This window comes from Pteronotus mesoamericanus, unplaced genomic scaffold, assembly GCF_021234165.1.
Source record: "Pteronotus mesoamericanus isolate MK-2021 breed Mesoamerican mustached bat unplaced genomic scaffold, CSHL_Meso_final scaffold_174, whole genome shotgun sequence".
Lineage (NCBI taxonomy): Eukaryota > Metazoa > Chordata > Mammalia > Chiroptera > Mormoopidae > Pteronotus > Pteronotus mesoamericanus.
Genome location: NW_026555309.1, coordinates 35,747,381 through 35,753,584, shown reverse-complemented (window position 1 = coordinate 35,753,584; position 6,204 = coordinate 35,747,381). Strand labels below are relative to the sequence as shown.

The 6,204-nt window shown below is 42.3% G+C and overlaps 1 non-coding gene across 1 annotated transcript; it reads left to right on the top strand.

Annotated features, from left to right (window-relative positions):
- The first annotated feature begins 2,778 nt into the window (after positions 1-2,778).
- LOC129084498 (small nucleolar RNA SNORA51) lies at positions 2,779-2,911 on the top strand. Its single transcript, XR_008530621.1, has one exon. It is a non-coding gene; the product is annotated as a small nucleolar RNA SNORA51 (small nucleolar RNA).
- The last annotated feature ends 3,293 nt before the right edge of the window (positions 2,912-6,204 follow it).

Genomic DNA, 6,204 nt, shown 5'->3' with positions numbered 1-6,204 from the left:
CAGCAGCAAGCTTAGTCTATTTTGACAAAGAGATAATACATTCACTTGATGGTTGTTGAGTCTGTGAAGGAAGAATTAGTGTGAAGGCAAGACTGTCAGGTGTTTTTTAAAAGGGGCCAAAAATTCTGGCTGGTATGGCTCAGTGGATTGAGTGCCGGCCTGCGAACCAAAGGGTTGCCAGTTCGATTCTGAGTCAGGGCACGTGCCTAGGTTGTGGGCCAGGTCCCCAGTGGGGGGGCGTGTGAGAGTCAACCACACATTGATGTTTCTCTCCCCCTTTCTCCTTCCCTTCCCTGTCTAAAAATAAAGAAATAAAATCTTTTTTTAAAAGAGGGGGGCCAAAAATTAATGTCTTTCTGTGCTGATTCCTTCTACAAATAATGAAAAACTTCTGACCAACCTCCAGCCCTATCCAGGCCCTAAACCTCTGGCTCCACTGCTTGTGGGACTGGAGCAAGGCAATCTTCTTGAGCCTCAGTTTCCCTGTCTATCAAATGGAGAGTGTAGTAGTAATACACAAAGGATTGTTTTGAAAATTGAAATATAAATATAAACAAAGCACTCAGTTCACAACCAGGCAGGTAGAGGTGCTTACTAAGAGTTGTTTGCCTCCCCTGTCCTTTGTGTGAGGCTAGTGGTTCTCAACACTGACTGAATTTTAGAATCATTTGAGAAGATTTTTTTTTAAGTGCCTTTATCCCACCTCAAACTAAGTAATCAGAATCTTTGGAGGTGGGGGCTGAGGTATAGATGTTTTTTGAAAGCACCAGGTAATTTCATTGTCCAGTCAGGGTTGAGAACAATTGCCTTAGACCAGCGGTCCCCAACCTTTTTGGCATGAGGAACCAGTTTCATGGAAGACAGTTTTTGCATGGACTGGGGTTGGGGGCCTGGTTTCAGAATGGTTCAAGTGCATTACGTTCAAGCTCACCTCCTGCTGTGCAGCCCAGTACCTAACAGACCTGGACTGGTACCTGCCCGCAGCCTAGAGGTTGGAGACCCCTGCCTTAGACAATGTGTAAACAAAATATTTGATTACACATAATTTAAAAATAATACCTTCATAATTTACCAAAAATTTTCAGGGAGCACACAGTATGACCACTCTTTCACATACTTGGAGCTTCAAAAAAGGCTTATTTATAAGTGACAGTCAGAGTCAGTAAGTAGTTCTGTCCCTGGATGCTCTCAGGGACAGAAGGGCATTCTGATAAGCAGAATTGTAGATAAGCTCAGGGATGTTGCAATGGAAGGAACAGGCTCAGACACCATTTACATTGTTTATAGTGATGACTGTTTTTGTGTTGTTATGACCTTAATTGTGACTCCACATTATATAACCCCAGTATCTTAGAATGGGACTGTATTCAGAGACAAGGTCTTTGCAGAGGTAATTAAGTTAAAATGAGGTCATCAGGGTGGACGCTAATCCTATATAAGAGAAGAATTTGAACCTAGATGCTTACACAGTGAAGACAATGTGAACACACTGGGAGAAGACAGTCATCTACAAGTCAGAGGGAGAGACCTGGAACAGAGCCTTTTATTACAGCCCTCAGAGAGAATCAACCCTCCCAACACCTTCATCTTGGACTTAGAGCCCCTGGAACTGTGAGAAAAATAAATTTCTGTTGTTCAAGCCACCCAGCCTGTGATACTCTATTACAGCAGCCCTAGCGGACAACTGGAACACATCTGTGCTACCGCTAAAGCCTGTGGCAGGTTTTTGGTGAGTGGTGGGAGAAATAGCCACCCTACCTCCACTTTATCTAGACATGTTCTGAGAGGAGATGGATTTTTATAAGGTCCTTGAAATGCAGTACTTTGACCGTTTGATGGGGTCATAATTTACACTATTAGAGCAGGCTGCCTGTATCCAGGAAATGTGAATCACTGTGTCTGCTGGCTCACAGCCATCTTCTGAAGGAGCCGCCCTTGCTCACAACCTTTACTGCCCGCATAGAGCTGCCCTTTCCCCCCAAGACTGCCCACTTATCCTGCCATGGCAGATTGGACTGAGCTGACCTTATAAGAAAATATGTGCTGGACCAGTCAGATTCTCTCTTTAGATTTTGGAATTGGACACTGAGAACCAGGCCATTTAGCTCTAATGAACAGAACTGAACATCATATTGGACTCTTGGGCTGAGGTCACTTGGCTGGGCCAGTTTCTAGAAGAGAGACAGGGAGGAAAGGATGGAGTAGACCTACAGGGACAAACAGGAGCTTTGGCTTCTTTAATTGAGGTATCTTGAGCAGATTTCTGTACCACAACCAGAAGAAGGCTAACTGAAACATTGCGAAATCAAGAGAGAAAATCAGGGCCAAACCTGACCTGAAGGGCCATGAAAAAACAGCCTAATCTCTCTCCACACAGATGCATAAGATTTTCAGGCAGGAAAGATATTAGAGGGCAGGATCAGCATCATCATGGCTAATATTTTCTGAGAAATTAAGATAAGTCAGGCCTTTTGCGTGAACTATCAACCCCTTGAAGTAAGGCACAATAATTATCTTTATTTTTACAGATGAGTAAAAACAGGTTAAATAAGAAGCATGCCCTTAGTCATATAGTTATTGCGGTAAATCAGTTACAAAAATGGTCCCAACTATTTGCCCTTCCTGTATCCTCATCTTTTTCAGAGTGACTTTGCAGCTGCTCCCATCAAGAGGTGGCATTTGAGCTGACCCCATGACTTGCTTTGGTCAGTGAATGTGGCAGAAGTGACAGTGTGTCGGTTCTGAGCCTAGGCCTAAAAGGTTTAAAGGCTGCTTGTTGGCCTCCCAGTGTTTAACCACAGGCTGTGTTCTTACACTGACTGAACAGAAAGAGGAGGCAGGGTAAAGCCAACCTGCATACACCTCAGCGCAGGCCCCTTGCCTGGTCTGCATTGTGATTGGGGGGACATGGAGTTGAGAAAAGATAGATGATAGGTAAATAGATAGATTAGATAGATAGATAGGTAGGTAGGTAGGTAGATAGATAATAGATAGATAGATAGATAGATAGATAGATAGTTAGATAGATAGATAGATAGATAAAAACATTGCTTCTTGCTTTATTAGAACCCTGTGAATGTGGAGGAGTCTAGGCTGTTTCTACTGGAAGATGAGAAACATATGGGCCAGGCACCCCGTGATCAATAGCCAACCACTGGAGGTGTGACTGAGGCCATTCCAGATGAGCCAGCCCTTAGACAGCCAACTGCCAGACATACGAATGAGACTCCTGGATCAGGCAGCCCCCAGACAATCCATTTGGTGAATACAGGTGCATGAGTTCTTCCAGCCAGGCATACCCAAACCTGGACCAGAGCAGCAGAGCGACCCTGCTAACTCACAGACTTATGAGCTAAATAATAGCTTAGGCTTTGAAGACACTAAGTTTTGGTAGGTTTCTTAGGCGGCAACAGCTGCAGCTGGGGAGAATCTAGGAATTGAACAGAGGACTCTCTGACTTCAACACTAGTGAGTGTATACAAATCTTGAGCATACGGTAGTCTGGCTAATACAAAACCTTCCCTCTGAGAAGCAGCATAAAAGTGGAGTGTACAGGTCACTTACAAAAGCGTCACCAGCTGTTTGTCAAGTGCAGGTTTACCCCCTTATCCCAGACCTCAGGAATTAGACTCTCCTGGGAGTGGGGTCTGAGAATCTACATTTTAAACAAAGTCCCTGACCATTTTCATGCATATTAATGTTTTAGCACTCTAGACTGCTCTGCTAAGACTTTGAAACACAGTGAAGCATTGCATTATCTCACTCTGGTATTGCTTTCTCCTTACGTAGTTCCCTAGGCTTATTCGTATGGTAAGGTTTTAAGTCAAAAAAGACACATTGGCACTTTTTTTTTCAGAGGTAGTGTTGATACAGCCACGAACCTTTTGATGGACATAGAGTACATAGGAGTGAGTGAGCCAACCCAAATGACACCATGATTAAAGTATATCAACATGTTACTCCTTGAATAAATACTGGAAAATTAGTTTTCTCTGATCCTATAGTCCCATGCATATATGGTCTTATGCTAGATACAGAAGTAGGGGAGGAGTGAAGTAGAAAGGGTGTTTACCAACAATATTTACTTGTCTTTACTGTTGTTATCTATAACATTATTATTTTCCCAAAGCAAGCACTAAGAGGAATAGGAAGTGACTTGATCCTAACTTGACTTTGAGTTTGGTCAGTCTGAACTAGCTTTAGCAGGAATGTGTGTTCACCTCAGAAGTAGCCATTAGAACTGTGGGAATATTTCACCAGTGCTATATTCTCAAGTTCACCAAACGAGTTAAAAGTTTAAAATATCTTTTAGACTGATCTATTTCATGCTATCATGTTTTATAGAAGAGTTTTTCACCAAGAATAGAAAAAGGAAAAAATTATAACAGAAGGAAATACTACACAAAGTGCTGTTGGAAGACTGTTCCTCTGCAGATGACACTAGTGCTTAGAACTTTTGATTCAAAGTTCTTCGTTTCCTACAAATATTTTCCCCCCTGTTCCAAAGGAAGGAGAGGCTCCGAATAGCCAAGTACTGCACTTTAAAAAAAAAATGCAGGACAACTTTTCATCTCTAACAGTACTAAAATTTTGCCATTCCAGACTGTGCATGACAAACCACAAAACATATGTGTAAAAAAATCTGGACTCTTCTAACCGTGCCAATCCGTGGGTAAGAACTTACTTCTGGAGCCACGCAGCTGTTGAAATCAGTCATATTTACAATTTTTACAAATGAGTTTATTTTAATAAAAACAAGTTACTCTGTGAGCATGATCTCTAAACAGATTTATGTGGGCTGGCACAATCTGCTATGTGAAACATATATTCATATTGCTTAGTTCTGCAACCAGTTTCTTTTTTTTTTTTTTTTTTTGAGGGTGAGTCTTGCTTTGTACAAGGATACCAAATAATTGGCAGCAATTCAGCTAGGGACACTGTTCTCAGCACTGTGCTATTAAAGTTGTTTTCCTGGACAGAATTGCCCTGTGGGCATCGCCCTGGCTTGGGAGGACTCTGGGCTGCTGGCATTAGGCAGTGAACCAGACAGCTTATACAAAGAAGGAGGTGATGCTATAAAATGGCACTAAAGAAGAAAGGGAGGATGATGATGGGTAGGAGAAAAAGAAGGAATGAAAAAATAGAGGGAGAGGAAGGGAAGAAAGAGGGAGGATGGACAGGGGGCGAAGAGAGAGAGAGAGAGAGAGAGAGAGAGAGAGAGATCAGATTTATATTCATTAGTCCACACTCTTAAAGGGGTCTCTTTATCTGTCCTTGATCTCTGGCTTATGTTTCTATATTCATGTTTGCTGGGTTACTAGATTGTAATCTCCCTGAAGACAGTAATATTGCCTGACTCAGTTTTGTATCCCAAATGCTGGTGCTCAAAAACCATTGTTAAATGATGAACAAAAGAATGAATTTCTGTATCTGAAGCATTCCTTTCTTCAGAGATGAGTCCTAAAGAGAGGTTCTCAGTGGACACAGTACTGCCCCCTAGGAGGCATATTGAAATTCTGTGGGGGCAGTTTAGGGCCTGCGGTTCTCATATTAGGGCATTTATTTAAACAGTGAAAAACATTGTTTTATTATTTTTGCTGATATTCGTGTAGAAATTAAGAATCAATGACTTTCTCTTTTTTTCACCTTTATTAGAATATTGAGGTCCTGAAATTATTTGTGTAGATAGCTTACATTATCTGAATTTAATTCCAGGAGAGTAAAGCGATGTTAAATACCGTGTGTTGAATATGGCAGGATTGAGTACCTCTGTTAATAAGATCATTAAGCTTTGCTTGTTTTTGCTTTCACAAGTTTTAGGATTATAAGATGAAACATACAAAGAAGAAACTGGTGTGCATTGGTTTCAACGATCAGGGTTTCACTTTAAGCGACTGTGTATTTTAGGATTAATGCGGCTCAGCAGAGCACTGCTGTCGAAGCGCAGAGGGTCCGGGACTGGGGTGGGGGTGGGGAATAAACATCAAGGCACGTCCAGGCCCGTGCAGAATAGCTTGGAGGGTGAGGAGTTCCTCTTTGCTTTGATTTGTACTTTTCATTTTAAAAATGATGTCGGGGTGGAGAGGAAATGAGTGGGGAGGGGCGGTGACGCTGTCCGGTTTTCCCCGAAGCTTGGGTCCTTAGCTGGCTCCCTTTGCGGGGCTGGTTCACAATGAAACTGTCCGGATTTGAGGACCACGGCTT